Genomic DNA, 18,640 nt, shown 5'->3' with positions numbered 1-18,640 from the left:
TGAACTCCGCCCAACAAATGCTGTTACGTTCTCTTTCTGCTTCTTCGTAATTGGTTCAGATTCTATTAGAAAAAAAAATTCTATCTTCTCGTTGGTCTGGAATGTTAACCAATGGAAATTGTTTTCCTGTTGCTATGGTAACTGGTGGGCTAAGGACGTGGCTACCGCAGTTTAGGTTCCGGTTAGACTTGACGTATCCGCCTGTCTACAATTCAACGAATAATATCAACGTAAGAAGTGACTGGTAATAAGTTACTATGTATGGAGGTTCCCGGATCTGGAGATATGTGCACTTCCGATCAGTGGTCCCAGCCCCTCCCTAGCCTGAAATGGCTGATAACAGAGATCAAGCCTAGTTTATACTTGTTAATGATCCAGAGGAAGGTGAAAAGTCATCGGCCAATCGAGAAAACAATGCTTAGGACAGGCCATTAATGTTTGGCGGAAGGAGCCCAAGACCAGCTGTCTGTGAACATTTGTGAGGCCCATATACAGTATATATATATATATATATATATATATGATTATTGGCTGATCTCGCGCTGTGGGCTCAGGCGTCTTTAACCCTTTAGTGATCAGCCTATTTTGGCCCTTAGGTTATGTTCACATCACCGTTCGCTTTCCTTCCAGGGTTCCGTCTGAGGTTTCCGTCGGGTGAACCCCGCAACGGAAAGTGAAACCACAGCTTCCGTTTCAGTCACCATTGATATCAATGGTGCTGGAAACATCGCTAATGGTTTCCGCTTGTCACCATTCCGGTAGGTTTCCGTTTTAACGACGGAATCAATAGCGGAGTCGACTGCGCTATTGATTATGTCGGAAAACCGGAAACCTGCCGGAATGGTGACGAACGGAAACCATTAGCGATGTTTCCAGCACCGTTGATATCAATGGTGACTGAAACGGAAGCTGTGGTTTCACTTTCCGTTGCGGGGTTCACCCGACGGAAACATCAGACGGAACCCTGGAAGGAAAGCGAACGGTGATGTGAACAGGCCCTTAACCGAGCGATTCTTTTACAGTTTTTTGATCGTCGCATTTCAAACGCCATAACTTTTTGAAGATTCTATAGATATAGCTGTATGAGGACTTTGCGGGCAAGTTGTATTTGTAATGGCACCATTTTTCGGTACATATAGTTTATTGATTACCTTTTACTAACTTTTTTTGAAGGGTAATGAGAAACAACAGAAATTTTACTTTTGTTTGTGGTTTCTTATATATATATGCCTTTTACTGTGTGGTAGAAAATAACATAATAAGTTTATTCTGCGGGTCGTTACGATTATGGCGATACCAAATTTGTATCGTTTTACTACTTTTGCGCAATAAAAACATTTGTTTTTAAAGTATTTGTTTTTATGTCGCGATTTCTTTCTCCTTTCTACGTTGGTCACTTAACACTTGGCGGTGAACAAACCATACTAGGAGTTCCTCCATGTTTTTTGGTGTAGTTTCTCTCACAGGTGGATCAGTACCAGCTGCATCACCCTCCTCTGGAATTACAGGTTTGCATACCTCAGTCTGGGTGCCTTCCATTTTGGATACAGCGGTCGCTTTAGCTGCTGGGTGATGTCCTTCTGCCGGTCTAGGACATGTAGATTCCTTGGTACGCTGAGATCATATAGGAGAATGACATTTATATAAACCTCCTGGCACGTCCTTTTCCTGCAATGAAGCGAGTAGTCAAATGTACTCCGTGCCGGACTGGAGTACCTTGAGCCCATCAGAGGAAATAATTCTTGGGGCCCACCCATCAGCTATATAGAAATAATGCGACCACTCTTAGCTGTGTAGTAAAACGTGTGCAGTAAAGCAAAGGCCAATATTACCACCATACAGCGACCAATAAGTGGTAGACACCAGTCCTACACAAGCGCTCTGCAGACCATATAACTTAAAGGATTTTTCTTAGGCCCCATTCACAGGAAATGCCAAAAATGTCTGATAGATGCGGGTCTCAGCTCTGGTACTCACAGCTATATCTAGAATTGACCGCAGAATCCAGGTGGAGACCAGTGGAGTGAGGGTCAGCTCTCTACTATCTGTTCAATGGGAGTTACGGAAACAGCCAAGCAAGAGCTGCTCGGCTGTTTCTGTAACAACCAAACAACAAAAAAGAGAGAGCTGCGCGCACGTGTTACCCTCAGTTCTAGATATAGGTGGGACCCGCATCTATCAGACATTTTTGGCATTTTATGTGGCTATGCCATAAATGTCTAAGATGGGAAAACTCCTTTAATACCATGCAGTGAAATCCAGTGACTCACCAGTGACGTCTTCTCAGAGTCGAATCGCTCACTTTTCCTTTTCTTCATCCGGCCCAGATTGCCCTGATGCCTTCTCCCAACTACAAATCGCCTCTGCAGAATTTGAAATACAAACATCTTTGGCTTCTCACTTTTATAGCACCTCCCCACCCTCTACAAAAACCTCACCATATATAGTGCCCCAGATAAATAATGCCCATTCAGTGCCACACACTATAATAGTACCCTCTTCAGACCCCACAATAATAATAGTGCCACACACAGCCAGCCCCCTCTTGTGGATAGGGTCACATACAGTCCCCTCTTGTAGATAGTGCCACACACAATCCCTTCTCTTGTAGATAGTGCCACACACAGCCCCCCTCTTGTAGATAGTGCCACACACACATTCCCTCTCTTGTAGATAGTGCCACACACACATTCCCCGTCTTGTAGATAGTGCCACACAGACCCCCCCCCCCGTATAGTGCCACACAGCCCCCCCTAGTAGATAGCGCCACACAGCCCTCCCCTGTATAGTGCCACACAGCCCCCCCTAGTAGATAGCGCCACACAGCCCCCTCAGTACATAGTGTTAAACCCCCCCGCCCCAAAGAAATTGTACTCACCTAGCCACATTCCCATGACGGACGGAGTGCTCCACCGTCTCAAATGGCATAGGCCAGCGTGATGCAATGACATCATCACACCGGCCTGCGCAGGGACTCCGTCCCAGCGGCTTATGGGCTGCAGTCCTAACGTGGCCTGCAGCCTATACTATTCAATTGTATCTGCGTCGTGAGGATGGAGATACAAGTGAATGTGGCAGTTGCTAGCACCAGGACCCCCTCCGGTGCTAGCGACGCCACCAGGCATGAGGGGGCCTGTGCCGCCCGGCACATAACATTTATGTTCTGGGAGGAGTGGGTATCCTCATGCTGCGGGCCCCGTAGTAGCTGCTATAGTCAGCAGGGGGCCCTAACGCCGGACCTACCTACAAGAGTAAGCAGCGGGGCAGGGAGACAATGTCTCTGCTCTGCTGCCGGATAAAAGCAGCTTGCTGCCTGGGCCCTCCGGAGGATCCTCCGGTGGGCCAGTCCGATGCTGAATGTACTTATTCCAATACAAGCGGCATCCCACTTCTGACACCATATGCTGAGATGTGGGTATTCTTGCCGTCATAAACAGTCCTCACTCAGGCTTTGAAAAACAAGCCCATATATTTATTAAAGCAGCAACAAAAATCATAGAAATTAGGGGTTATGTGTCAAGGCCCGGAGTGTGGACCCACTGGGCCGTACCGCGTAGCGGGATAGCAGCTGGCCAAACAGGTACAGTACAAAGTCTATAGTCCAGAAAGGGTACCTGAGGCAATGTAGACAGTAGCGGTGATTCAGGCTGAAGATAACGCTCCGGAAGTAGACGGACACCCGGCGGGATGTGACACAGCAGATGCAGCAGTTGGTCATTAAGAAACGAATTAGCATAAATCTAAAATTGCTCATAACTTGCTCAAAAATGATCGTTTTTCAAAATAAAAACCTCTGTTGTTATCTACATTACAGCGCCGATTAGACTATGTAGGAGATAGGGCACTTATAACCTGGTGACAGAGCCTCTTTAAATACACAATACCGGCTGAGGTTTATATAGTAGAGAAATCACGTTATTGCACACTTTCCTATACAAAATCACAACAATTTAGCATACGTGTAGGGGCGTAACTAGGAAAGACTGGGCCCCATAGCAAACGTTAGACTGGGCTCCCCTCGCTACAATAAACATTTATAGGTTTTGTGTGCAATGCAAAAATACAGCTAGGCCACCATTGTGCTCTTATTAACCTTTAGTTACAGGGTTATGAAAATTGTAACAAACAGTTAAGCACTGATATTATAACATTTGTTATCTCTAAATTATGTTATTTCATAGTCATAATAATTATTTTAAAAAAACTGACACAAAACTTTGCATCGGGACACACCCCTGTAGATAGTGCCACACTGCCCCCTGTAGATAGTGCCACATACCCCCACTTGCAGATAGTGCCACACAGCCCCACTTGTAGATAGTTCCACACACAACCCCCCTTGTACATAGTGCCTCATACCCCCCCCTTGTAGATAGTGCCACACACAACCCCCCTTGTACATAGTGCCTCATACCCCCCATTGTAGATAGTGCCACACATAACCCCTCTTGTAGATAGTGTCACATACAACCCCTCTTGTATATAGTGTCACACATCTCTTGTAGATAGTGCCACACACAATCTCTCTTGTAGATATTGCCTCGTATGCCCCCTTGTAGAAAGTGTCACAGCCCCCTTGTAGATCGTGCCACATAACCCGCTTGTAGATAGTGCCACATAGCCCCCCTTGTAGATAGTGCCACATACCCCCTTGTAGATAGTGCCACATAGCCCCCCTTGTAGATAGTGCCACATAGCCCCCATTGTGCATTCTGCCACACACAACAGCTCTTGTAGATATTGCCACATAGCCCCCCTTGTAGATAGTCACATAGCCCCCCCTTGTAGATAGTGCCACATATCCACCCTTGTAGATAGTGCAACATACCCCCTTTGAAGATAGTGCCACATAGCCCCCACTGTAGATAGTGCCACATAGCCCACCATTGTAGATAGTGCCACATATCCCCCTTGTAAATAGTGCCACATAGCGCCCCTTGTAGATAGTGCCACATAGCCCCCTTGTAGATAGTGCCACATACCCTTCCTTTTGCATAGTGCCACCCAGCTCCAGGAGCACCCCCCTTGTACATAGTGCTACATAGACCCCCTTGTAGATAGTGTCACAAAGCCCCCCTTGTAGATAGTGCCACATATCCACCCTTGTAGATAGTGCCACATACCCCCCTTGTAGATAGTGCCACATAGCCCCCCACTGTAGATAGTGCCACATAGCCCCCCATTGTAGATAGTGTCACATAGCCTCCTTGTAGATAGTGCCACATAGCCCCCTTGGAAATAGTGCCACATAGCCCCCTTGTAGATAGTGTCACATAGTCCCCCTTGTAGATAGTGCCATATAGCCCCCTTGTAGATAGTGCCACATAGCCCCCCCCTTGTACATAGTGCCACATACCCCCCTGGTAGATAGTGCCACATAGAGCCCCCTTATAGATAGTGCCACATAGCCCCCTTGTAGATAGTGCCACATACCCCCTTTGTAGATAGTGCCTCATACCCCCCTTCGTAGATAGTGCCACATAGCACCCCTTGTAGATAGTGCCACATAGCCCCATTGTAGATAGTGCCACATACCCCTCCTTGTACATAGTGCCACACAGCTCCAGGTGCCACCCCCCCTTGTACATAGTGCCACCCCAAACAAAAACTTACACTCACCTAGCCCCCATTGTAGATAGTTCCACATAGCTCCCCACTGTAGATAGTGCCACATGGCCCCCCCTTGTAGATAGTGCCACATATCCACCCTTGTAGATAGTGCCACATACCCCCCTTGTAGATTGTGCCACATATCCACCCTTGTAGATAGTGCCACATACCCCCCTTGTAGATAGTGCCACATAGCCCCCCATTGTAGATATTGCCACATAGCCCCCTTGTAGATAGTGCCACATAAACCCCTTGTAGATAGTGCCACATAGCCCCCTTGTAGATAGTGCCACATAGCCCCCCTTGTAGATAGTGCCACATAGCCCCCCTTGTAGATAGTGCCACATAGCCCCCTTGTAGATAGTGCCACATAGCCCCCTTGTAGATAGTGTCACATAGCCCCCCTTGTAGATAGTGTCACATAGCCCTCCTTGTAGATAGTGCCACATACCTCTCCTTGTACATAGTGCCACACAGCACCAGGAGCCCCCCCCCCCCTTGTACATAGTGCCACCCCAAACAAATAAATAACTTACACTCACCTAGCCCAGTTCCCGCGATGAACGGACCTGCTCCACAGCCTCCTCAGAAGCCTCAGACGGGACCCTTGTGTAGGCCGGCATTATGGTCACGTCATCATGGAGGCCTGTGCAGGGATCCTGGTCCTGCGCCTCATAGGCTTCAGGTCTAACGTGGCCTGTAGCCTAGTAAACGGCAGAGCAGGGAGCTAGCTCTCTGTTCTGCGGTAGTTTTCAATTGTATCTGCGTCCTAAAGATGCCATCGGAAATTAGGGGGCCTGTGCCCCTCGGCCCCGCTTATAATGTTATGTGTCGGGCCGGGTGGCACGGGCCCCCTAATGCCAAGGACCCCGTAGCAGCCACTATGACTGCTACAGCAGTAGTTATGCCACTGCACACGTGTAATCACAACTAATATTAGTTATATATACCAATTTTATATTCATATAAAAAATAAATAAATATAGTTAAACGTCTATGCTTATAGGAACACTTTTAAACTGCAGGCTTCATTTAACTCTTTTTGTTCCATTTTTTTTTTAAACTTAGTTATCCAGAATACCTCTTTTTGTAATAATAACCGCCTATTCTCCTCCTAATTTTCCCTATATTCCAACTGCTCTAATATTTGCCACCTTAGCTCATACACTTGATGGTTCATCTCGCAAAACTGTCTAGCCACTGCAGTCTCAGGGGACTTACGTCCTACTTCCTTCTTTACCATATCCTTTCTACCCTCCTTTCTCAGGGTATGTTCACACGCAAAGTCAAAATTGGCTGAAAATTACGGAGCTGTTTTCAGGGAAAACAGCCTCTGATTTTCATCCATTTTTAAAGCTGAAAACGTTTTTTTTTTAGGGGCTTTTTCTAGACGTTTTTGGAGCTGTTTTTCCATTGACACAATGAAAAACACAGCGTTTTCTTACGTGTCATTTTTTTAAATGGAGGCGTAAAAAACCGCCCTGTCTGAAAGAAATTTAGTTTTTCCCATTGAATTCAATGGGCAGATGTTTGCAGGCGTTTAGCTACCGTCTTTTACGGCATATTTCGAGGCATTTACGGCCCGAAATACGCCTGAAAACTCTGCGTGTGAACATACCCATATGTTTTGTGTTGTTTCTTTTCGTTTTAATTCCATGTACATTTTAATATTCGATTTGTATTCAATCAAATTTAATTTTACTTGGCATACAGTTTGCCCCAACATCAGCCTTGCCACATGGACATTTTAGTAAATAAATACAATTTTCCAGAGGGCTCCCCATAATCTAACCACGCCCGCGCGCATATAAAACTATACAAATCTATATTGCACATTTTATTACTAGTTTAGAACACAAGTAACAAACATAAATAATGCAAATAATTTCCATATTTAATAACTGATTATAACACAAAGCACTCGTGTCTAACTTATAATGACTTTATCTCGCTGCTGTGCTACGCTGCTTACGTAACTGACATTCACTTCTATCAGAGTTACAGAAACAGCGTAGTCCAGCGAGTTTTGCTGTTTTCGTAACTCCCGACCATCTAATCAAAAAGTGGCCGGGAAGCAGCAGGAGCCGAAAAAGGCAGAAAGGGGTTTAGGGGGCCCCGTTCTAGAGATAGGCGCAGGTCCCAGAGGTGGGAAGTGTCCCCCTCTGTCTGCTGCACGGCCGTTCCGATCTATGCAGTGTTGGATTAAGTAGGCCATAGGCCCTGGGCTGTTACCCAAACTTGGCCCCCCCCTTCCCCACCGCCGCCCTGCCGTGCCGTAACTATTGTTAACACTACCATTTTCTGCAAGCATTAACAAATGGGTGTTACGATTCCCCTTGTAAAAGGGCTGTGTCCCTACATACTGACAGTATCACACTGTGCAGGGACACATCCTCCTGACAAGGGGAATGGTAACACGCATTTGTCTCTCAGTCCTGGACTACACAAAGACTTTTTCTGAAATACAAGGATTTCTTATAATAAACATGTCAGGAGAGGTAACAGATCTAGTGACTCACAGGTGACGACGTCTCAGATTCTAGTAGTTTTTTTCCTCTTCTCCGGTCCAAACTTCATGACGACTTCTCCCGGCCGTGAACCATTTCTGCAGAATTTGCCACTCAGATGTCTTTGGCTCCTCACTTTTCTAACATTTCCACACCTGTAAACGAAGATAAAATTATCATGGTGCCACACACTGTGCTCCTAAATATAATAGCACCATACACTGCACCCCTGAATGAAATAGTACCAAACACTGTGCCCCTGAATATAATTGTGTCAAACACTAAAAAGTAAAGCACCACATACACAGCCCCCTGTAGATAGCGCCACACACAGCCCCTGTAGATAACTCCACACACAGCCCCCTGTAGATAACGCCACATACAGTCCCCTGTAGTTAACGCTACACGCATCCCCCTATAGAAAGCGCCACACACACCCCCTATAGATAGCGCCACAAACCCCCTGTAGATAGCATCACACATAGCCCCCTGTAGATAGCGCCACACAGCCCCCTGTAGATAGCATCACACACACTCCACCTGTAGATAGTGCCACACCCCCCCCTGTAGATAGCTCCACACACACCCCCTGTAGATAGCATCACACATAGCACCACACAGCCCCCCTGTAGATAGCGCCACACACAGCCACCGTAGATAGCATCCCACACACTCCCCCTGTAGATAGCACCACACCCCCTGTAGATAGCATCACACACAGCCCCCTGTAGATAGCGTCACACACAGCCCCCTGTAGATATTACCACACACCCCTGTAGATAGCGTCACACCCCCTGTAGATAGCATAACACACAGCCCCTTGTAGATAGCGCCACACGCACCCCCTATAGATAGCGCCACACACACCCCCTGTAGATAGCGCCACACACACCCCCTGTAGATAGCATCACATGTAGCCCCCCTGTAGATAGCGCCACACAGCCCCCCAGCAGATAGCGCCACCCACAGCCCCGATAAATAGCATCACACATAGGGCCACACAGCCCCCCTGTAGATAGCGCCACACACAGCCCCCATAGATAGCATCCCACACATCCACCTGTAGATAGCGCCACACCCCCCCCCCCCCCGGTAGATAGTATCACACACTGCCCCCTGTAGATAGCATCACACACACCCCATGTAGATAGCGCCACACAGACCCCCTGCAGATAGCATCACACACAGCCCTCTGTAGATATTACCACACACACCCCTGTAGATAGCATCACACAATCCCCTGTAGATAGCATAACACACAGTCCCTTGTAGATAGCGCCACACACAGCCCCCTGTAGATAGCGCCACACACAGCCCTCTGTAGATAGCGCAGCACACAGCCCCCTGTAGCTAGCATCACACAGACCCCCGGTAGAAAGTGCCCCACACACAGCCCCCTGTAGATAGCGCCACACCCCCCCCTGTAGATAGCGCTTCACACACATCCTGTAGATAGCATCACACATAGCCCCCCTATAGAAAGCGCCACACAGCCCCCCTGTAGATAGCGCCACACACAGCCCCTATAGATAGCATCACACACGCTCCCCCTGTAGATGCTGCCACACACCCCCTGTAGATAGAATCAAACACAGCCCCTTGTACATAGCTCCACACACAGCCCCTATAGATAGCGCCACACACAGCCCCCTGTAGATGGCGCCGCACAGACCCCCTGCAGATAGCATCACACACAGCCCCCTGTAGATAGTATCACACACACCCCCTGTAGATAGTGTCACACCCCCCCCTGTAGATAGCATCGCACACAGCCCCCTGTAGATAGTACCACACAGACCCCTCCGTAGATAGCGCCACACACAGCCCCCTGTAGATAGCGCCACACACAGCCCCCTGTAGATAGCACCACACACAGCCCCCTGTAGATAGAGCCACACACAGCCCCCTGTAAATAGCGCCACACACAGCCCCCTGTAGATAGCGCCACACACACCCCATGTAGGAGCACAACGCTCCCCCCAAAAATAAAAATATATATTTTACTTACCTTGCCCCATTACCGCAATGGACGGAGCACTTATTTACCTTGCCCTGTTTCCGCGACGGACGGAAGACATCTTCCGGGCGGCACGCATGCGCAGACCAGCATGATGCAGTGACATCATCATGCCGGCCTGCGCAGGGAGTCTTCCCAGCACCTTATAGGCTGCAGGCCTAATGTGGCCTGCAACCCATAATATTTATTTGAATCTATGTCCTGAGGACGCAGATACAATTGAATGTCGCTGTCGTTAGCACCAGGGTCCAGTCCAGTGCTAGCGACGCCAACGGGCCCGGCTATGGGCCCCCTGGGAGCCTTGGGCCCAGGGCGGCCGACCGAACTGCCCTAATAATGATCCGCGACTGGATCTATGTGCACAGCATTCAGGGCAGCTGAGAGGGACCCCACCCCCTCCGGACCCCTGTTCAGCAGAATCGGCTGCATTGGCGATATGTCCACCCCCAACATTTTCGGCATCACAGATGAAACCTTTCACCCCTATTTTATATCCTGTTGTAGGGTGGCGTATGGTTATCCTCTTTGATAATAGCATTAAAATGCTGCCAATTAAAGCACGCAAAAGTACCTAAATGTTGAGTAGCAAGGAAAATTTGTCTTCCTTTTTTGGTCTAATATCACTTTTAATCATTGTATTATTTGGGGATTTCCCCATTTTGGTATGCAAATATTTTTTTAATTATAGGATTTTCACTGTATTGGTACCTCTGGGGCTTTGCAAATGCCACATGAAGTCAGAAAACCATTACAGAAAAATGTGCGATAAAAAAAAAAGCCAAATGGCGCTCCTCCAACTCTGAGCCCTGCTATTTGTCCAAAGAGCACTAAACTGCCATACTCATGAGAAATTGCGTAACAAATGTCGGGATGACTTTTTTTCTTTAGTTCTGGTGAAAATGAAAAAATATTTGCTAAAAGCACATATTATCGGGGGAAAATTAGTTTTCATTTTTATGGCTTAATTTAAATAAATTTGCTATTGAGGGGTGTAGGTTCCTAAATGGGTACACTTTTGAGGGTTCTCACTGTGCTAGTACCTCTGGGGCTTTGCAAATGTGACATAGCGTCAGAAAAAGATTTCAGCAAAATTTGCGCTCCAAAAGCCAAATGGCGCTCCTTCCCTTCTGAGCTCTCCCGTGTGCCGAAACATCAGTATACTTGGGAGGAATTGCGTAACAAATTTTGGGGCGCCTTTTTTCCTATAGTCCTGGTGGAAACGAAAAACTTGAGCTAAAACTACATATTATTGGAAAAAATAATAATTTTCCATTTTTATGGCTTAATTTTAACGGTTTTGCTGAAACACCTGTGAGCTCAAAATGCTCACTACACCCCTAGATCAATTCCTTGAGGGCTATAGTTTCGTAAATGGGGTCTTTTGGGGGGTGTAACCTGGAAAACATTCTAATAAAACGGAGGCCTCAAAATCCACAAAGTGTTTCTTTGTTTCTAAGGCCTGTGGTTGAGTCAAGTAGCACATTAGGGCCACATATGGGATATTTCGAAAAACTGCAAAATTTGGGTAATAAATATTGAGTTGTTTTTATCTGTTAACACTTGTGCTGTGTTACAGAAATATATGAATTAAAATTATTTGACTAAAAAATGTAATTTGTAAATTTTACCTCCACAATTGCTGTAAAAAACATTAAGGGTTAATAAGCTTCCTAAATGCTATTTTGAATATGTTGAGGAGTGCAGTTTTTAAAATAGGGTTTCTAATATATAAGCCCCTAAAAGGGAACACTTATGCTTATAACTTGAAGAAAGAAGTAACTCGTATTGCATATAATTATTAACTTTAGTACACACTTCTGTCATGGAAGGAATATGAGTAGATTTCCAGTGCATGGCTATAAGTTGTCTTGTTGCCGTTAGGACATGAGATGTTATCCATCTATAGTATAGGTGGAATCTTTACAAGGTCAATGTGTAATAAGGCTAGTTCTGGGGAAGAAGGTAGTAAAATAGAGGTAACAGTTGACAATAGCTGGAAAACCAGAGTAAAACAAGCCTCCATTTGTGGGCAAAACCACCACACATGTGATAGTGTACCCCTTTTACTACAGCCCCTCCAGCACATAGGGGAATAGTCAGAGTATATATGAGATAACCTATCTGGGGTAAGGTACCATCTCATGTGCATCTTTTTTATTTGTTCTAAATGGTTGACGCAATGGGAGGTACGAGTTGACCATATCGACGCTTTATGCCATTGATCAACAGAGAACTTCTTATTTAAGTCAGATTCCCATCTATGCATATAAGCTAATTTGTCTAAAGACGAAGCAGAGTTAAGTTGTTTATATATTATTGCTATGCCTTTCTCAAACCCCTTTTTTTGCAGTATGAAATTCTGAATTTTAGAAAGGGGTGAGCTGCCATACGATATGGAACAGGAATTTAGCAAATATCTCATCTGGAGATATTGGTAAAACGCTTGTTTAGGTAATTGAGTATTACAGATAAAGTGATCAATGGGGAGCAGTGTACCAGCTTTATATAAAGCTCCCAAGTGACCAATTCCGGCAGATTCCCATTGTTTGAGGTTTATTCCAGGAATGTGATATTCCGGAGACCTCAGTGAGATATAGTGAAGAGGAAATCTATAATTTTTTTTAAAATTATTTTTCCCGAGGTAACCAAAGCCCATACTGACAGGGTAGCTATCATGGGGGATAAAGGAAATGGACTTTTCAACTGTTTAATTTATTCAACTTTCATAAGTCTTCCAAGGGAATTCTGTTTGATTAAAGTTTTTTCTATCTGTACCCATCTATGCGTGGAGTCTAAAGACCACCAATCCCTCAGGGAGTCTGCAATTGCTGCCTTATGATATAAAGAAATGTTAGGGACTCCCAATCCTCCCTCCGAGGACTACTACTCCTGACAGGAGAACCACCACATACGTTCAGCATTTTGTTTCTTAAGCACAAACAGTTTTTTGGCATGAAAAGAAAATGTTTTGGAATGGAAAGAGGATGTAATACGTTCTGGTTACAACGACTGACAGCTAAGCTGCGGTCTGCCATAGAGAAGTTAGAAGGCTATAGTAAATTGCAAAATTACTACAAACGTTTTAAGAGCTAAATCAGGGTTCATTTCACAATTACCTGGAATTCAAAACAACACGTTGGTCACAGCTGCTCATATTCTTTGGAAATCTGCTAAACTCCAAATTTAAGGTTCAGTTTGAAGTGCAAATGTTTTTTTTAACCATGATATTGTATTTGGGCACAAATTTTTTTTAATTTACTTGCCAGATTATGTGTTTCTTCCATTTTCTTACCTCCTCACAGCACCTAAAACTGAGCACTGGGCAGATGCCTTTAGTTGGCCTTATATATTAGATAAAAGTTGACTGATCCTGCAGATTTTTGGGCAATCGGACAACTATCTATTGAGAATGGGGGCCTCCTGACTCTTTCCCGATGGAAAATATCAGGGGAAACGGAGATCAGCATGTTGGATTTCAACATGCCTGATTCTTTGTTATCATGGGAGATAAACCAATGCTAAAAGGGTACATATATTGTAAAGGATCTGCCAGGCACTATGTCTGGGTATACTCCCAGGATTAATCAGTCGACACCTGAGGCCAGACCTCTGAGACTGACACCTGTTCCCACCAATCAGGGTGGCAGGCTCAGGAGTGGGAGAGCCTATCGCGGCCTGGTCAGTCAGAGTTAGCTCCGCCCCCTGTCCATTTATACCTGCCGTTTTCTCTTCCTCCTTGCTTGTTATTCTCTTGGATTCCTGGCCCCACTGCTGCCTTGCTCCAGCCTGCTTCTGCCGTGCTTCTGCCTTGCTTCAGTTCCGTTTATCCTGCGTTGCTCTGCCCCTGGCTTGCTTCTGCTCCGTGCTCCCGTTTGTATACTCCACTACTTCCTGATCCTGACTGGCTCTTTCCCGCTCCGTTTCCTCGCGGCGTTCCGTGGGCTACTGTATTCCCTTGCGTGTTCCCTGTTGTACCCCCTTGCACTTAGACAGCGTAGGGACCGCCGCCCAGTTGTACCCCGTCGCCTAGGGCGGGTCGTTGCAAGTAGGCAGGGACAGGGCGGTGGGTAGATTAGGGCTCACTTGTTCCCTTCACCTCCTTCCGCCATTACATAATAACAAGCCCTTACCTAGTCTACCATTTCTTCTACGCTGACGCTATAATGGACCCACTTGAGACCCTAACCCAGCAGATGCAGGGCCTCTCCCTACAGGTCCAGGCCCTGGCTCAGAGGGTCAATCAGTCTGACGCTGCCTTTGTAGTACCCCTCACCTCACCTTTAGAACCCAACCTCCAGTTACCTGACCGGTTCTCAGGGGACCGTAAGACTTTTCTCTCCTTCCGGGAGAGTTGCAGACTTTATTTCCGCCTAAGACCTCACTCCTCAGGTTCCGAGAACCAGCGGGTGGGTATCATTATATCCCGACTCCAGGAAGGGCCCCAAGAGTGGGCCTTCTCCTTGGCTCCTGACGCCCCTGAACTTTCCTCCGTTGATCGGTTTTTCTCTGCCCTCGGTCTCATTTACGACGAGACTGACAGGACTGCCTTAGCCGAGAGTCAGCTGGTGACCTTACGTCAGGGTAGGAGACCTGTTGAGGAATACTGTGCTGATTTTAGAAAGTGGTGCGTAGCTTCCCGGTGGAACGACCCGGCCCTAAAGTGCCAGTTTAGGTTAGGATTATCTGACGCCCTGAAGGATCTGCTGGTTAGCTACCCCTCTTCTGACTCCCTAGACCAGATTATGGCCCTAGCAGTACGACTTGACCGACGTCTCAGGGAACGTCAGCTTGAACGTTTCAATGTTTTCCCCTCTGACTGCCCTGCGATTCCCCCCGAGGTCCCGTCTCCTCGCTCTTCCACGGAGGACTCGGAGGTACCTATGCAACTCGGGGCCTCCATGTCCCCTCGACAACGTAGAGAGTTTCGCAGGAAGAATGGTCTCTGCTTCTATTGTGGGGACGACAAGCATCTACTGAACACCTGTCCCAGGCGCAAGAATAAGCAGCCGGAAAACTTCCGCGCCTAAGTGATCATCGGGGAGGTCACTTGGGCGCACAGGTATTTCCCGTTAATACTAAACGCAATAAGATTTTGCTTCCCTTTCAGGTCTCGTTTGCTGGCCGGTCTGCCACTGGCAGTGCCTTCGTGGATTCGGGCTCATCTGCTAATATGATGTCTGTGGAATTTGCTATGTCTCTAGAGATGCCTTTTATTGATTTACCTTATCCTATCCCCGTAGTGGGTATCGACTCCACTCCTCTTGCTAATAGTTATTTTACTCAGCATACTCCTGTTTTTGAACTCCGTGTTGGCTCCATGCATTTGGAGCAGTGCTCTGTACTGGTGATGCAGGGATTATCGTCCGATCTGGTATTAGGTCTTCCCTGGTTGCAGCTGCATAATCCCACGATTGATTGGAATACTGGGGATCTCACCAAATGGGGTAGTGAATGCCTGATGTCATGTCTTTCGGTTAACTCTATTTCTCCCCGGGAGGAGGTAAACACGCTTCCTGAGTTTGTTCAGGACTTCGCTGATGTGTTTTCTAAGGAGGCCTCCGAGGTGTTGCCCCCTCATAGAGATTACGATTGCGCCATCGATTTGGTGCCTGATGCCAAGCTTCCTAAGGGGAGGATATTTAATCTTTCATGTCCTGAACGTAAAGCTATGAGGGAGTATATCCAAGAATGCCTGGCCAAGGGTTTCATTCGCCCCTCGACTTCTCCTGTAGGTGCTGGCTTCTTCTTCGTGGGGAAGAAGGATGGTGGTCTTAGGCCGTGCATTGATTATCGGAACTTGAATAAGGTCACAGTAAGGAACCAGTATCCCCTGCCTTTGATTCCGGATCTTTTTAATCAGGTTCAGGGGGCCCAATGGTTCTCTAAGTTCGATCTACGGGGGGCGTATAACCTTATCCGCATCAAAGAGGGGGATGAGTGGAAAACTGCGTTCAACACGCCCGAAGGTCATTTCGAATACCTAGTCATGCCCTTTGGGTTGTGTAATGCCCCTGCCGTCTTCCAGAATTTTATTAATGAAATCCTAAGAGATTACCTGGGTAATTTTCTTGTAGTGTACCTTGATGACATACTGGTGTTTTCCAAGGACTGGTCCTCGCACGTGGAGCATGTCAGGAAGGTCCTCCAGGTCCTTCGGGAAAACAATCTGTTTGCGAAGACCGAAAAATGTGTGTTTGGGGTACAGGAAATACCATTTTTAGGTCAAATCCTCACTCCTCATGAATTCCGCATGGACCCTGCCAAGGTTCAGGCTGTGGCGGAATGGGTCCAACCTGCCTCCCTGAAGGCGCTACAGTGTTTTTTGGGATTCGCTAACTATTACAGGAGATTTATTGCCAACTTCTCGGTCGTCGCTAAGCCTCTTACGGACCTCACTCGCAAGGGTGCTGATGTCCTCCATTGGCCCCCTGAGGCCGTCCAGGCTTTTGAGACCCTCAAGAAGTGCTTTATCTCGGCCCCCGTGCTGGTTCAGCCCAACCAAAGGGAGCCATTTATTGTGGAGGTTGACGCGTCCGAGGTGGGAGTGGGTGCCGTCTTGTCCCAGGGTACCAGCTCCCTCACCCATCTCCGCCCCTGTGCTTACTTCTCTAGGAAGTTTTCGTCCACGGAGTGTAACTATGATATTGGCAACCGCGAACTTTTAGCCATTAAATGGGCTTTTGAAGAGTGGCGTCACTTCTTGGAGGGGGCCAGACACCAGGTAACGGTCCTTACTGACCACAAGAATCTGGTTTTCCTAGAATCTGCCCGGAGGCTTAATCCTAGACAAGCTCGTTGGGCACTATTCTTTACCAGATTTAATTTCTTGGTTACCTATAGGGCTGGGTCCAAAAATATTAAGGCTGATGCACTGTCACGTAGTTTCATGGCTAATCCTCCTTCTGAGAAGGATCCTGCTTGTATTTTACCCCCTGGTATAATTGTTTCTGCCACTGATTCTGACTTAGCCTCTGACATCGCGGCTGATCAAGGTTCAGCTCCCGGGAACCTCCCTGGGGACAAACTGTTTGTCCCCCTGCAATACCGGCTAAGGGTGCTCAGGGAAAACCATGACTCCGCTCTATCTGGTCATCCTGGCATCTTGGGTACCAAACTCCTCATTACCAGAAACTATTGGTGGCCTGGGTTGCCTAAAGACGTTAGGGCTTACGTCGCCGCTTGTGAGGTCTGTGCTAGGTCCAAGACCCCTAGGTCCCGACCTGCGGGCTTACTACGTTCCTTGCCCATTCCCCAGAGACCCATATCTCCATGGATTTTATCACCGATTTGCCTCCATCTCAGGGCAAGTCGGTGGTGTGGGTGGTAGTAGACCGCTTCAGCAAGATGTGCCACTTTGTGCCCCTTAAGAAACTACCTAACGCCAAGACGTTAGCTTCTTTGTTTGTGAAACACATTTTAAGTCTCCATGGGGTCCCTGTCAATATCGTTTCGGACAGAGGGGTACAATTTGTTTCCTTATTTTGGAGAGCTTTTTGTAAAAAATTGGAGATTGATCTGTCCTTCTCCTCCGCCTTCCATCCCGAAACTAATGGCCAAACGGAAAGGACTAACCAATCCCTGGAACAATATTTAAGGTGTTTCATTTCTGACTGTCAATTTGATTGGGTCTCATTCCTTCCCCTCGCCGAATTTTCCCTGAATAACCGGGTCAGTAACTCGTCAGGGGTCTCCCCGTTTTTCTGTAATTTCGGGTTTAATCCTAGGTTCTCCTCCGTTTCCCCTGGTGGTTCCAATAATCCCGAGGTAGAGGACGTTCATCGGGAACTGTGCACAGTCTGGGCCCAGGTTCAGAAGAACCTAGAGGCGTCCCAGAGCGTACAAAAGATTCAGGCTGATTGTAGACGTTCTGCTAACCCCCGGTTTGTCGTCGGGGATCTTGTGTGGTTGTCGTCGAGGAACTTGCGCCTTAAGGTCCCGTCCAGGAAGTTTGCTCCCCGATTTATTGGACCTTATAAGGTCATTGAAGTCCTCAACCCTGTATCCTTCCGTCTGGAGCTGCCCCCATCCTTTCGTATACACGACGTCTTCCATGCCTCCCTCCTGAAACGCTGCTCCCCGTCCTGGTCCCCCTCGAGGAAACCTCCTGTTCCCGTTCTCACCCCTGAGGGGGTGGAATTCGAGGTGGCCAAGATTGTGGACAGTAGGATGATCCAGGGCTCCCTCCAGTACCTGGTCCATTGGAGAGGATACGGGCCGGAGGAGAGGACTTGGGTTCCTGCTCGAGATGTTCACGCTGGGGTATTGATCAGGAGGTTCCACCTTCTCTTCCCCACTAAACCGGGTCCTCTTAGTAAGGGTCCGGTGGCCCCTCATAAAGGGGGGAGTACTGTAAAGGATCTGCCAGGCACTATGTCTGGGTATACTCCCAGGATTAATCAGTCACCTGAGGCCAGACCTCTGAGACTGACACCTGTTCCCACCAATCAGGGTGGCAGGCTCAGGAGTGGGAGAGCCTATCGCGGCCTGGTCAGTCAGAGTTAGCTCC

Source organism: Rhinoderma darwinii, chromosome 2, assembly GCF_050947455.1.
Source record: "Rhinoderma darwinii isolate aRhiDar2 chromosome 2, aRhiDar2.hap1, whole genome shotgun sequence".
Classification (NCBI taxonomy): Eukaryota; Metazoa; Chordata; class Amphibia; order Anura; family Rhinodermatidae; genus Rhinoderma; species Rhinoderma darwinii.
Note: the sequence above shows the minus strand (reverse complement) of the source record.